Source organism: Lissotriton vulgaris, chromosome 3_1 (genome assembly GCF_964263255.1).
Source record: "Lissotriton vulgaris chromosome 3_1, aLisVul1.2, whole genome shotgun sequence".
NCBI lineage: Eukaryota > Metazoa > Chordata > Amphibia > Caudata > Salamandridae > Lissotriton > Lissotriton vulgaris.
Genome location: NC_141689.1, coordinates 1,833,250,755 through 1,833,265,313, shown reverse-complemented (window position 1 = coordinate 1,833,265,313; position 14,559 = coordinate 1,833,250,755).

Here is a 14,559-nt window from a genome sequence, read left to right as displayed (position 1 = left end):
TCCATCGTTCATCCCTAGACACTGTGTCCCACACCTTCAAGGTAGTGCCGGTGGGAGTACTAATATACGCGTTCTAGGGCCTATACCCCTTAGGCTTCCACACCAGATCCCATATCGTTCTCCCCGCCACACTCCTGTCCATCTGAAGCCAGTGTTTCTCCGAGGTCTGTTGGGACCATTCCACTAAGACACGGAGCTGTGCTGACTTGTAATATAAGTGCATATCGGGGAGGCCCACTCCACCCTCTTTCCGCAGCCGGCGGAGAGTAGTGAAGGAATAATGTGCCCAACCCTCCTCCCAGATGAAACGAAGCAATTTGCATTTTGAGCCGCAGGAAGAAATCCATCTCCAGTGGAATAGGGAGTGCCTGGAAAAGATATAAGAATTTGGGGAGAAGGGTCATCTTGAGCGTGTGTATTCTCCCTAACCACGATATGTACATCGGTTTCCAGCGGCCGAGGTTGCCCTGAACTGCTGCCAATAATGGGGGGAAGTTCGCGGAGTACAACTTCCTACTGTAGGAGTCAAATAGATCTCCAAGTACAAGATGGAGTTGAAGGCCCAGGACAGCGGCGTGAGCGGCCGCAGTCGGTCCACCTCTGCTGAAGAGAGCGTGAGGTTAAGAATATAGGACTTATCATAGTTAATCCTAAAGCCTGCCACCTCCTCGAAGTGCGACAAGGCGTACTGGACATGCAGAAGAGATTGAGCCGGGTCCACAAGGGAAAGGAGAACGTCATCAGCAAATAGGGTAATTTTGTGTTGCTCTCCCGTAAAGGGAATGCCACGGATCTCCTGGTGCCCCCGTATGGCTAATGCTAACGGCTCAATGCTCAGGGCGAAGAGCAGGGGGGAGAGGGGGCAGCCCTGCCTGGTGCCTCGTGAATGCGAGAAAAATGCCGACAGATGGCCATTAACCACTACTCTAGAGCGGGGCTGCTGTAGTTTGCCTTGATCATCGAAAGGAGTTTAGTTGAGAAGCCAAAGGCCCACAGGGTATGGAAAAAGAAACCCCAATCCACCCGATTGAAGGCTTTTACCGCATCAAGGCCCACCAGGACCGCTGGGATCTTGAATCTACTAGCCTTCTCTATTAGGTGTATTACCCTTCTGGTATTATCGTGGGTCTGGTGTCCCTTAATGAATCCAGACTGGTCCTGGTGAATGAGTGCCGGCATCAGGTCCTGGAGCCTGTTCACGATGACAGAGGAGTACAACTTGGCGTCAAGATTGAGAAGGGCTATTGGTCGATATGAGGAGCATTTGGATGGGTCTTTCCCCGGTTTGGGAATAACCAAAATTACGGCCTCGGCCATGGATTCCGACGTTTCCCCGGCGTCATCCATGCCATTAAAAAGGTGCACCAGAAATTCGCTTACCTCAGTGGCGAAGGTCTGATAAAAAAGAGCCGTATAGCCATCCGCCCCCGGCGCCTTATGGGGCTTCAAGGCCTTAATGGCTCCCAAGACCTCTTCTCTAGTGAAGGGGGCCGCGAGTAACTCATTCCACTCTGTGGAGAACTGGGGTAGTGGGAGGCCGCTTAGGAAGTCTCATTGTTTCTCTGAGTTTAAGGCATCTCCCATGTAAAGCGAGGCGTAGAAGTCACTGAAGAGGTCAGCCTTGACATTGTCGCGGTGCTGCACAGTCCCAGCTGAATCTGGGATAGCCCCTATGCATTCCTTCACTCTTTGTCCCGGAGTTGTCGAGCTAAGTGTTTCCCCACTTTGTTCCCCTGGGAATAGGAGAGGCGCCGCAACTTCAGCAGGGTAAACTGTGCTCTATTATTATAATTAGCCCTAAGTTTCCCCCTGACCGCTGTAATTGGGCGAAGCGTCAGCCTGGAAGGGTTCTGTTTGTGTGCCTGTTCAAGGGCGGAGAGCTCCCTCTCCAACTCCTCACGTTCCTTTCTCCGCAACTTATTGGGGTTAGCGTTGAGGGCCAAGCAGGTGCCCCTCAAAGACGCCTTAAAGGCGTCCCACGTGGTGAACACCGACGTATCCTGCACTGGGTTTAGTTCAAAGAACTCACGGATGGCCTTGCGTAGGTCCTTACACGAGGTCTCGTCTCGGACAAGAGAGGCCTTAAAGTACCACTTGCGTTGGCCGTCTCCTCCCACCGGCCAGTGGAGGCAAAGAGCGAGCAGGCTGTGGTCGGAGACTGAAAGCGGGAAGATTCTGGCTTCGCAGATTACTCCTCTAAGGAATTGACTCAAAAAAATATGGTCTAAACGGGAATAAGAGTGGTGAGCATGGGAGAAAAAGGTGAAATCCCGAGAGCGAGGATGAAGAGAACGCCAGCCGTCCACTAGCCCCATGCCGCCAATCAGCTGCTGCGTCTCAGCGGAGAACAGACCAGTATCATATCTCTGTTGGTGAGAGCTATCCAACTCCCTATTCCATTCAAATTAAAGTCCCCCAGCAGAAATAGGTCTCCTTCAACAAAGTCCTCCACCCTCTGCAATAGGTCTTGAATATAACCGTTTGGCCTGCATTCGGAGCATACAGAACCAGAAACGTGCATAGTTTGCCACGAAGCAGGCCCTTGACCATGAGACAGAGACCCTCCTTATCGCTACGCACACCCAGGGGCTTGAAGTGGAGGACAGGGAGGAAGAGAAGGGCCACTCCCCTATGCTTCGTGGGGGCAGATGATCTGTAAATAAGGGGAAACTGTTTATGTTTGAGGCCGGCCTCGTCCTTCCTCGCTAGATGGGTCTCCTGAAGGCCCACCACATCCAACTGATGATCATTTATATATTTCCAGACCTTTTGGCACTTCTGTGGGGACTTCAATCCCTTCACATTCCATGTCCCTATGGTGTTCGGCATTACAGACCCCCTCCCTCTCCATCAGCAGGTATACAACTCTCGGCTCAACCCCCCTCTCTCTAACCCCGCCACCGCCCGACTTGCAAAAGTACGCAACAGTAAGAATCAGTACACAGTGCAGGATCCAGGCCAGTGCACCCCTTCCCAAAGCCCGGTTCCCTCTCCACCCACCCCCAGGCTCCCCGCCCTTCCATAATCCGGCACCGTGCCTCTGCCAATTCCACCCTACCTCTCCTCCCCACCCGCATTAGGGCACCAGAACTGCGCAGCTATCGAAGCACCATCCTCATTAGAGCGGGCTCTCAGCGCACCTGAACCCAATCCAGGTTGGTCAGAATGCAGACATACATCATACCATAGACTGGAGGCTATATACATCCATACATCAAGGCCACCACCACTGTCCCCCCCTCCCCCTATCCTCCCCACTCCCCCAACAACCCACCCAAACCCCCTCCCCCTCTCCCAACCCAAGAGACTTAACAGCAAACCATCATGGTCAAACGAAGCAATGAAGAGTCTCAGTAAGAAACAAACAGTACAAATCAGAGGAACTGACAGTCCCAAATTGTGGACGTCTGAAGGTACCCTCAGAGAACAGGGGGTTGTGGCAACAGTTAGTGTTCCCCCAGAGCTCCGGACCGGGGTGTCTTCCCAAAAGTACATAAAACCCCACAGTACCTGAAAGGGGGGGCGTCCCTCCGACGCCAGTCAGTCTTCCTCTCTGGGCGCAGGCCGCTCCAGAGCTATCCTGCGATGGTGACACCGTCACCGTTGCTACAGAGGCAACAGCTACACCCCTCTCTTGCAGGCTGATCGATGGATCTGGTCTCCCCGATGCAGTAGCCCGACTCACTCTTTGCCAGGATGGGGAGCGCCGTCTCCGCCTAGTTGGAGAACCCCCCCACTCGGGGAAGGAGCAGCATCATTCTGGCCCAGGAGGTTCTTGGCATCATTCAGGGATCTGACTTGAACCAGCTTATTCTGCCGTCGAAAAGGACGGCCCCAGGAGTAGGCCACATTCTGGTCACGCAAAAAGGCCGTCACGGGCCGAAATTCACGTCTCTTTTGGAGCGTCGAGGCCGCCAGGTCCTGGAACAGCTGGGGACGGTGGTCCTGAAATTGAAGTGAAGAGATCCCTCGGGCCTTCCGGAGTATGCATTCCTTCAATTGAAAGTCGTGGATGCAAACCAGGATGTCAGGTGGTGGAGACCCCGCCCCCCTCGGCAGGCCAACTCTATGGACCCTGTCCATGCGGATTTCATGGAGGTCCTCCTCTCCCAGGATCTGCAGGAAGAGGGCATCTACATAGCCCCGCAAGTCTAAAGCTTCTCAGTCCCAAGGCACGGCTCCGATGTGAATGTTGTTCCGGCGGGACCTGTTCTCCAAGTCCTCCGTGTGGGCCTGGAGGTCCAGATTCTGCTCTGTGAGCCGGAGTACATCCTGCTGGAGTTGGTGCACATCGCCAGCCAGCCCTTAATCGTGTTCTTCCAATGTGGCCACTCGTTCCCCAATGCCATCTACCTCTCTCTTCACCTCACGGAGATCCGAAGCTAGCTGGGAGCGGAGTTCGGAGATGTCCTCTTTTATGGCAGAGAAAAGTTCCAGCATGAAGGCCTTAGTGGCGGGCGCCTCATCGTCCTTTTGTCTGGGCGAGGCGCTGGGAACTGGCGATGCCGTCTGCTGGGCTCCCTTCGGCGGGGCATCCTTGCCTGGCTTTTCTTTACGGGGTTTGTAGGACATTGCCCCGTCCTTGTAGTACCTACTCCAGCTAGGCAGAGCGTCAGGTCAGACTATTCCGTCAGTCTAAGCCTCCCAGTTCCCAAGTATGCCAACCACCAAGCTCCCCAAATCATTGGACGCAGCTGCGGTTTGGATACGGGAATGTCCGCATAAGGTCAGGGAAATATTGCAGGCTGGCCGGGCCCCCAGGCAACAAACGACCCGACCACCAGGCCTCCTTCGCTGCTCGCAATGGACCCTCTCTTCTGAGGGGGACCCTCCCAGTGACCAGCTCGCTGCGGGCGGGACTAAGCCTCCTCCGGCTCCAGCAGATCCCCGTGAGCCCCACTAGGCCACAAGGCCCTACCACGTGGGCCCTTGATACCCCGGCTCTCGATTCCACCTGCCCTCTAGGCCGCCACTCCGCTTCACCACACCGTACCTTTTCCAGCCGTAGCAGTCCAGTGCACTCCCCAGAGTGGAGGGCTGAGTTGAGCTACGCCAAATGCCAGGCCCTCAGTCAGTCCCTCTGTGTGCTGCTCTGGGCCGCCACCGTCGTATGCCCAAGCTAGGGCGCTGGTCACCAATATAATCACAGCCGCAGGCACGAGGACCACCGCAAATCTGGGGGAGCACTCCAGGTGGGCAGGGGAGGAGCAGCAACCCTGTGTGCAGACCCAATTCCGTCTCAATACCGTCTCAGGTTTTACACGCAGGGCCCAGTGCCGATCTGCGGCGCACACCGGCAGGCCCCATGTCCGGCCGACTGATCACTTGTTTACTCGGCTCTCCCCTGACGGTGCTCATATGGGGAGCGCGTGGGGAACCAGTCGACAGCTCTCAGGAGGAGGCCCCAAGGCAACGTGCAAGGTCCGGGGTTCGAAGGCCGACTACCAGGTCTCACAGCCCCGGCCCCAGGTGGCGCACAAGGCCGCTTTCCACACTCCCGGGACCGGCGCTCACAGTATCGGGAGGCAGATGCGCCGCTCCGTGGTCGAGAGCCTCTGCCGCCGGTCCCCGCGTGCACTCTCCAGGCCCGGGGAACACTCAGCGCGGGCTTCGTCTGCAATGGCGACCGCGTCCGCTCCGGGCCTCCGTTAGCTCTGCAGGCTGTTCCGGAGATCTCGGTCACTCTCGGCTCGATGGCCTCGCTGGAAGCACCAAACTGACGGGCACCGCTGCGGAGGGCCCCCAGGCAAGGTAAAACAGGCGGATGGCAACCCCGGGAGGATGCTAAACAAGGCTGTATTTATCGTGGCGCCGGAGGGACACGAGAACACGTCCTACTCTGTCTCTGTCTTAGCCACGCCCTCGAGCCCTACCCTTTTTAATATCTATGTGACCCCGCTGGCCAGGGTGGTGCAATCCTTTGGACTCAAGGTGTTGTCCTATGCGGATGACACGCAGATCATGGTCTGTATCACCCAAGATTCCAGGGACGCTGCGCTTAATTTTAAGAATTGTATGACTGCTGTCTCCTTATGGATGGTTCAAAATTACCTCAAACTCAACGATGAGAAGACGGAGGTTTTGATCTTTGGGGATAGCTCTAACATCTTGTCCAGCATATGGTGGCCCATCTCCTTGGGCTCCTGTCCCACTCCGGTCTCTCAAGGACAAAATCTGGGAGTGGTGCTTTATGATGGCCTTGGTATGTCTTGTCAGGTATCCAGAAGAGTTGCTACTTGTTCTGGACTTATCCGTGTGATACGAAAGATCTCCCAGTTTTTGTCCACTGAAGCCCGGAAAAAGGTTGTTGTGGCCTTCATTTTGGCAAGACTGGACTATTGCAATGCTCTTTATTTGGGAATAGACAAGGGCCAGCTGTGTCGCTTACAGCTGGTACAAAATGCTACTGCTAGGCTTGTTTTGGATCTTCCCAAGCGCTCCTCAGCTTCTTCCACCCTCAGTTCATTGCATTGGCTTCCAGTTGACCGTAGAGCCTTGTTTAAGACTCTTTGCCTCACCCACAATGCATACTATGGGCAGGACCCGGTGGGCATAAAGAATATTTTTCACAGGTATGCCCCTGCTAGGACTCTCAGGTCAGCTAATAAAAACTTGCTTGTGATCCCTAGATTTAAGACCCTTAAGACCTGGTTGTTTCCTGTAAAGCAAAACTGAGTATGCATGCTGGCTGTGCCTTCAGGCCTGGCTTTCCAGAGCGCCTTGATACCCTTGGTCTTAATTCGCGCTTTACAAATTTTCTTTCATTCATTAATTCATAAAGTTTTTCAGTGGACTTCGGTTGCCGAGATCAACCTTGTGTTTTTGTTTTATCCTAAAAAAAATTTGATCCAGGAATTTTTAGAATACTTGGGTGCCTGTTTGGTAATATCTTATTCATATCTCCCTTTAAGCTGTGGATTATTAGGCATGGCTCTCAAATGATCCCGCCCTATAGATATATAGATTTCAGAAATAATTTTGGGGATTTCCGCTCTTGGCCGTCAATGGGAGCCTGCGTGATGCGTTGGTGTACTGCCAGTGCTGCTGCCTCCCTTTTTATATTACTTGAAATAAGTGAGGAAACAGTAGCACAATTGCCAATTAATGTAATCTCCAATTCAATTTTGAATCTGTTTTAGCACCTCAGGCAAAACAGCAATAGATGGTGTACCATGTGTTATGGTAAATACGGCAGCAAAGACTGTTCCCCAGGTGGCACAATCTTCTATAGGGGGTATTATACCAAGTGGTAAGCACATTGTGAGAATTCTATGTTTGTTTTGAGGTCCCGGATGGGGAAACACTGCTTCAAATTAGTTGTTTTCAGTGCAATCCAAAACGGAATTTCCTCCTGCTTGGTGGGAACTTTACCCACAATTGTCTTGATAGAAACAGGACTAATTACAGGCACAGCTAACTGTGGCTGGACAGGTTGAAAAGTCCTTGCTGGGGCACTTGTTACTGTATGCATTGTGAACTGTGTTAAACATCTATATAGCCTAACTAGACCTGTGTAAAGAATATGGAGGTCCACAATATTAAATGGTTCCAAATTTAGGTATGGTGTATAGACAGCTAAGACGGGCCATGTCACCCCATCATTGCTGAGGGTACCCAGTCTTACAATGTTTATTGGAATTTGGAAGGGTGCCTTAGAACCAATTCTGATGTTACTGAAATGTTAAAGGTATTTCTAAATATTCATAAGGTCTATATGCAGGTGGAACTGCGGCTTCAGTTCATGTATGAAATGTTTGTGTGTTAGCATCAACTGCCGGAAAATGAACCCAGAAATGAAATACGCATTTATAATCTTGGTGTTCCTCAACCATGAACCTAAAATCTCCACCCCCCAAACAGGAAGCCCTTGTGGCAGTAAATGTGCTGTGACACAGTGTCTACAAATAACAGGAATGTTATCTGCTAGCACCATTTTTAATGATTGGAATTTAAAGAAAGGAACAAACCATAGTGGGGTAGCGTTTTAAAATCTGAACAACCTTCAGACAAAAATAGTGGTTTCCTATTAAGCTGAGGAGGATTAATCTGTAACACCATGGACATCTCCGTATAAAGGTGAAAAGGGGTCCATGGGCACATAGACGAACACTACTCAGGAGACCCTTTAAATAAGTACCTGACCTAGAACTTTGGTGGCAACATGTTTTATGGTTCCTACGAATTAAGTAGGAGTGTGTTTCAGGTTAACTTGCACTTCAGAATATAAGGACCTAAAGATCATCAGAAAATGTTGACACCATTCCTAGATAGCTCACAGTGCTCCATCTGAACGCCTAACCATACCAGGGTACCAGATATTATCAGCAACATTTGACATGACCCCTCTTATTCTTAAGGAAATAGTAGAAACAGATCTACCCTTTTGTTGTTACTCTGCTTGCCCAAGATAAATGCAAGAAAGATACGAAAATGGCTTTTCAAACACCAGTTGAAATAATTGGATTTGTGTATAGAAAGCATGAGCGTCAATTATTAGGCAGATGAAACAAAGATTTGTAACTAGCATTACAAGAATGGTGAAAGAGATAAACAATTCAACCACGGTAAAGGTTCTTATGTTGTCACACTCTTATCTACTTCTACCTACACTAATGAGAGCATAGTGGGAGTACATGCTGCCAGGTCCATTGGGATAGCCTAACCACCATACCTGAGTATGATGTGCCCGGAAGCTGGTCTGTTTCAGAGCAGGCTGTTGTCCCTTGCAGGATAGATGTCAGAGTCAGCAGGGCTGCAGCTCAGCCACAGTGCACTGCATTCCAGGATAATCCTAGCAGAAGTGCTCCCTCTGTCAAATGTAGCACAGAGGCTGTTTACATAATAAATACACCATTCATATGTGTAGAGCTGATGCAATGGCTTGTCTTGAACCTTGGAGCTATCTCCAATGGACAACATGACACAATGGGATCATGTTCTTTGTTCCTAGCCCTAGACTGAGCATACAGACAACAAGGCAGAAATGACTACTAGGAATAAGCTGCATATACAGTAGCTCCTCAGTAAATTATCATGTTAATGTAAAAACATGTAAAAAGTCACCATTAGAAAAAGATGTCATGCCAAAACTTGAAATCCTAAATGGATACTCAGTGCTGCCTCTAATACACTTCACTACAGCAGTCTCTGTTGTCTCACTAATTTGCAGTGCCATATCAAATTCTGTAAAGTTATCCCGGCCAATGCCTGGTCTATGTGTACCCAGTGATGACCAGATGCCTTTTGATACCACTTTCTCAGTATACTTAACTGTGATGTCCTATGAGAAGACCACATATTAAGGTATATTTATCCTCCTTTCTGTCAATGCGCATTCACATTTTTGAGGGAGCACCTTTCAGCTTTACCTTGCCACACAATGTCAAGCATGGTCTTTGCAAAGCCTGAAATATACCATTGTGTATTTCAATTGGCAGAGCTTGGAAGATGTAAATAAGCTTTGAAACAGGCAATGTCTTAATACCCCATATCTCTCATTCCTCTCTTATAATAATAAGAACTAACTTTACTACCTCCCATTTTGTTGAATGTTTTTGGCATGTTTACTATTTGATGGACTGCAGTTTTCTTAAACAGAACAATGAAAAAAAACAAGTTTGGCTTCTGGGGTATTTTTTTAAAGGATGAAAAGCTCAAATAGAATAGATTAAGTATCAACTCTACGGGCTAGTTGCCTGATTGGTTTTGATGGATCTAAGATTCCACTATATTTTTCTGTGCAGAAATCTATTTCGCCTTGTAGCTACCCAACATGAACTGAAATAATAAAAAGTCTTTTTCATTTCTATACATTGACAAACAGTTACCTTTGGCTCAAGATACTGCATTCAGGTCTTAAATCCTCTTCACTATACATGGTACAAAGAATCAAAATCTGACAGTCACACTCATCTGCAATCTTTGATCACACATTCAAATCATGTAGGCAACTGCAGTATATGTAGTTGTTTTACTCTGCTATTTACTGATCAATTTAGATCTCAAGTACAGTTGCAAGAATAACATAGTAATATTACAGGTAAGATTGTTGGTGTTTGAACTAACCAGGTGACTGGGTACTTTGTTTGCCACAGAAGGAACTCTCTGGATAGCTGTGGATAAATGGTTAGTTCAATACAAGCAATGCTAGGTTGAGTCAGTGTACAATACTGCACGATCATCAGTTGGAAAAAAGATGTCAATGTCAGAGAGAGATGAGAGTTTTTGTGAAGACAAAACACTTCATATCTTGAAATATATAAATATTTATATTAATCAATGCCCCTGTTATACACACTGTATACAATCAGGCATTGTAAGATGATCCTGAACAATAAAATTCTTCTTAAAAAGAAACACTTAAGTTAAACAATGCAGCTAGAGACAGCAGACAGAGATGATTCAACACATGTGTAAATGTTGTGCATATTATTTAACATATATACACATATGCACGTTATTAATGGATACATATTAGTTGTAACACTAGTATATATTTATTGTGGTGAACCTTGCCACTATGTAACCAAAGCAATGCCCTTTATAAGCGTACCGATCCTAGTCAAAGCTGGTGCCCCGTTGGACATTTATATTGTTTTTCCTAAGGAAATAATGTGTGTAAGGAGAGCCGTGTTAGATGAGTATAGTGTAAAATACACGTTTTCCACCGCATAACATCCTCAGAAAAATTGACTGTTTGAGCAGTTCAACAAAACTCTGTGATGGGGACTCTAGTAACTACATTAGGCTAGAGGTGAAACATCCAGTTAAAATGTCTATTTATTACCTACAGGGAGGAGCCACTACAACAGCCTTCATTTAATTCCCTTCAAGCTAATTGTTAAACACTCTATCTAGTGACCCCTCATTCTTATAAATTAGTCTTATGATGGAATCTCAAGATCTCCCACTGGTAATATGTTTGATTATGTGCTGAAACATACGAGAAGATAGCCCAACTAATGCATAAAGAAAAGGGTAACCTCCAAGATAGCTAAGTACTAATCGATTAGTGTTGGTATTATCAAAAGTCCACACTCAGTGGGTAACATGAGTAATGATAAGTCCCGATCATGGAGCCAATAACTATGTGTGGTTTAGAACAAAAATGAATCAGGATCTCCATTATTTAGAAAACAATCAGTGATGTCACCTATTTAATTTCCATAGTGTTCCATGTTAACATGTTCAACCTCAACAACCAGTTGGTGGAATACGCAGCACTCATTTATGAGACAGGAGTGAGCCGCCTGACTTGCAAGACCTAGAGCAAGAAGTACAGTAGAGGGAGTGACGCTCTCCAATTTAACAGCCAAGCAACAAGAGGAGTCTTAGGGCATGATTTAGAGTTTGGTGGATGGGTGATTCCATCACAACATGACGGATACCCCACATACCATATCACAAGTGTCCTATAGCCTACGACACTTGCAATAAGGCACACGTATATCTGTCACATTGTGACGGAGTAACCTGATATCTAAACTCTAAATCAAACCCTAAGTCCTTATCAGGGCACTTTGGTGGACTTTTCTCTCTTATGCGTAATGCTTCTCTATCATGTAGCCACAGTCTTCACACAAAAGACAGCCTACTCATATGATCAAAGAATGCCAAGATAGCGGACAAAATCAAGAAGGGAATCAAGGTGAATGTCACCAATATACTTGACTTAAGAGTTATTGAGAACTTACACAGTGTTGCGTATGCAAAGGTAAAGAATGACAGAAAATTGTTTCAGGGTGCCTTACAGAAAACCCAATATTCTCAGAAAATCTGATATGCAGCCCAATTCTACGAGTTTACAAGTTAATTTGTAGTGTAGTTCCTATATTCCCAATAGGCTCTGCGCATTGGAATAATATATCCTATAGATTAGACGTAGGACTGAGGTCGACTAGGTCTCTATCAAATATATTAAACTTAATAGTGAGTGCCAGCTAGCTCAGAGGTCACTAGAAACTTTCTCGAATACACAAGAAGGGATAAGTTTCCGACAACCACATAAACTTGATAACTTTGTTTCCCAAGAATAAGAAATGTATCTCTAGAGTTGTGGAAACAATAGATAAGTATTTCACTCAGTCAATCGTGCATGCTTTTTTTTCAACAGATGTGCAGAGAAATAGAGAGTCGGCCGTTTTCAATAAAAGGATTTATTGAACAATCTTCTTTCTCATGCAAGTAAAGTGAACTGCTACAATCATATTGCAGGCTGCAAAGTATAATGCGTACAGCGAGAACAAAATGATCAAATAATACTGTAAGAGCATTGTATGGTTTCTAAGCCATATAAAAATACATACATAAATAATAATAACTAAAAATACTCAACTGGTGCTTCTAAAATACACTTACCCCAGTGTACCTAACCTAAGTCTAGTACGAGGGAAGAAGTAAGAATTGTGTAGCATAGGTTTAGTTTTCTTTGCCAAGAATCTGTCCAAGATTTCTCTTAAATTCTAATCAGCTCCATACCTTAGTTTATAATGAAGGAGGTCTGGTATCTCTGACTCTGGACTCGATTTCCCAACAACCCGCGAGGGGAGCTTGGCAACACTGGAGCTGGATTCTCAGCTTCACGATCAGTGCATCAGCTGGAGGGTCAGCTTCCTTCGGCACTTGCTGTAGCGAGCTGCATCGGGCAAGTAGATAGTTGAACTGCTCCAAACCACTGTGTCTTGCTAGAGCAAGTGAAGGCATATGTATACCTTGAAGGTGCCTAGTTTGACGTAAAGTCGGGCATATTAATGCCGGTAAAGAACCCCAAGGGAAAAGTAGTTCTTTGTAAAGTACATGAATTCTTGGACAAATCAATATTCAAGCAAGGGGAGGCCCCTGACTGCTTAAGCCGATTTTCCAAGAATTCGTTGTGACGTTTTGGTACGGGTGGAAGTAACCATGCCTGTATTTGGACTGCATGGGCTATGTCTAAGTAAGGGAATCATTTCTATGCCTATATTAGGGCAATGTGAATTGTACCTGTATAGGGGCATGAATCAGGAAATTTCACTTGGATCCTAAAATGCCATACAACACCCACTCCACTTTATTATGTACGACATTACTAAGTTCTAAGCACATAAAACATATCTAAAACATGATGGGTTAAAACCCCCATCCTAAATACATAAAAATGTTTTTGGAATGGTTGTACACAAAAAGAGCATTTGTGCCGTATGCATTTGAAAGAAATGTTTCATTCAAAGCATATATGACATTTAAAAGAAACGCTATCCGAATGAACCATGAAAAAATACATTTATGAAATACAGAAGAAAAAATCAAGACCATTCCATGACATAATTTATAAATCAATTTGTTGTGGCCAAGGTCAAATATTGTTCTATAGGAATAGTTCTACTTTGAGCAGATCAGTTTGTGCCAAAAAAAAGTTCAACACAGTGCATGAGCCCTTACCGGTCCGAGCAAAGTATCAACATCCTTTGGCAGGACATATGGGAGTGTCAGACAGATGTCTAGCACACATTCTTCTCCACATAGCAGGCATCGTGGAACAGGTAAGATGCAATCTTGCCAGATTGGTCGGAATGACAGAAGCCATGTGGTATTTAGATCTCTTAAATGAGCCAAGCCCAGAATTTCTATCATGAGCTCACTACACTTCATTGCCAGGAGAGTGTTCTCTAAGGTAATCTGGCAGTTGCTGGTGATTTCACTTGCCATATCAGAGCAGAATGAATAAAAATAGTAGTCCTGCTACGAGACCCAAAACAAGAGGCAGGCCACCAAACATGAGTGCGCAAAGTTTGGAAATATGCCGAGGACTGCTTCAAAGTTTAGTATCAACAATGGTTCTGTCGGGCATGCAAGCTGATTACTTCAAAATATATATCTATCTTTCAAAATTGATTACATTATTTCATAGAATCATCAAATGAAAGCAAATCCCGTAACAAAGAGAACAGTGTAATACCGTATTTTTAATCACTGAATTACTTTCATTCAAGAATATCTTGCTTTTGATATATATAAATTAATCAAAACAAATCAATATCATTTCATAACAGACGGAGCAAATAAATAAGGTGCATGCAATGTGACCAGTGGTGCATTCGTGAAAAGGAGAGTTATATACATCAAGTGAGTGAAGGGAGGGGAGGGGGTGGATTGGTGGTGTTTGTAACACTTTACAGGCCAGTTTCCATATTTAATTGTGATACAGTCAGTATGCCACTTTCATTTGGCCTAAATAACTGAATATTCTGGACTGGTCCGCTGGTGATAATATCGTTGACGTTTCGACCCTTGGACGCCTTAGTTCTGGGGTCTGGGGTGGGTCTTCTTCAGGACTTAAGAGGGTAGGGTAGTGAAATTGCGCCTGTTGATCAAAGGGATTAAATCATCATGACGGGATTCATGCAAAATAGTAAAATTATTTCAAATTTGGTGAGCGCTCCAAGAAGGGCCATGCACTCACCTCTGGGCCAAGTCTTTAATTCAGCACCATGTAGATGTGTGGATAGATGACCCCTCAGTTTGAGCCAACTGGCTTCTTTTAAATCAAATTTAGGAAGCATAAGTACACATATGCTTCGG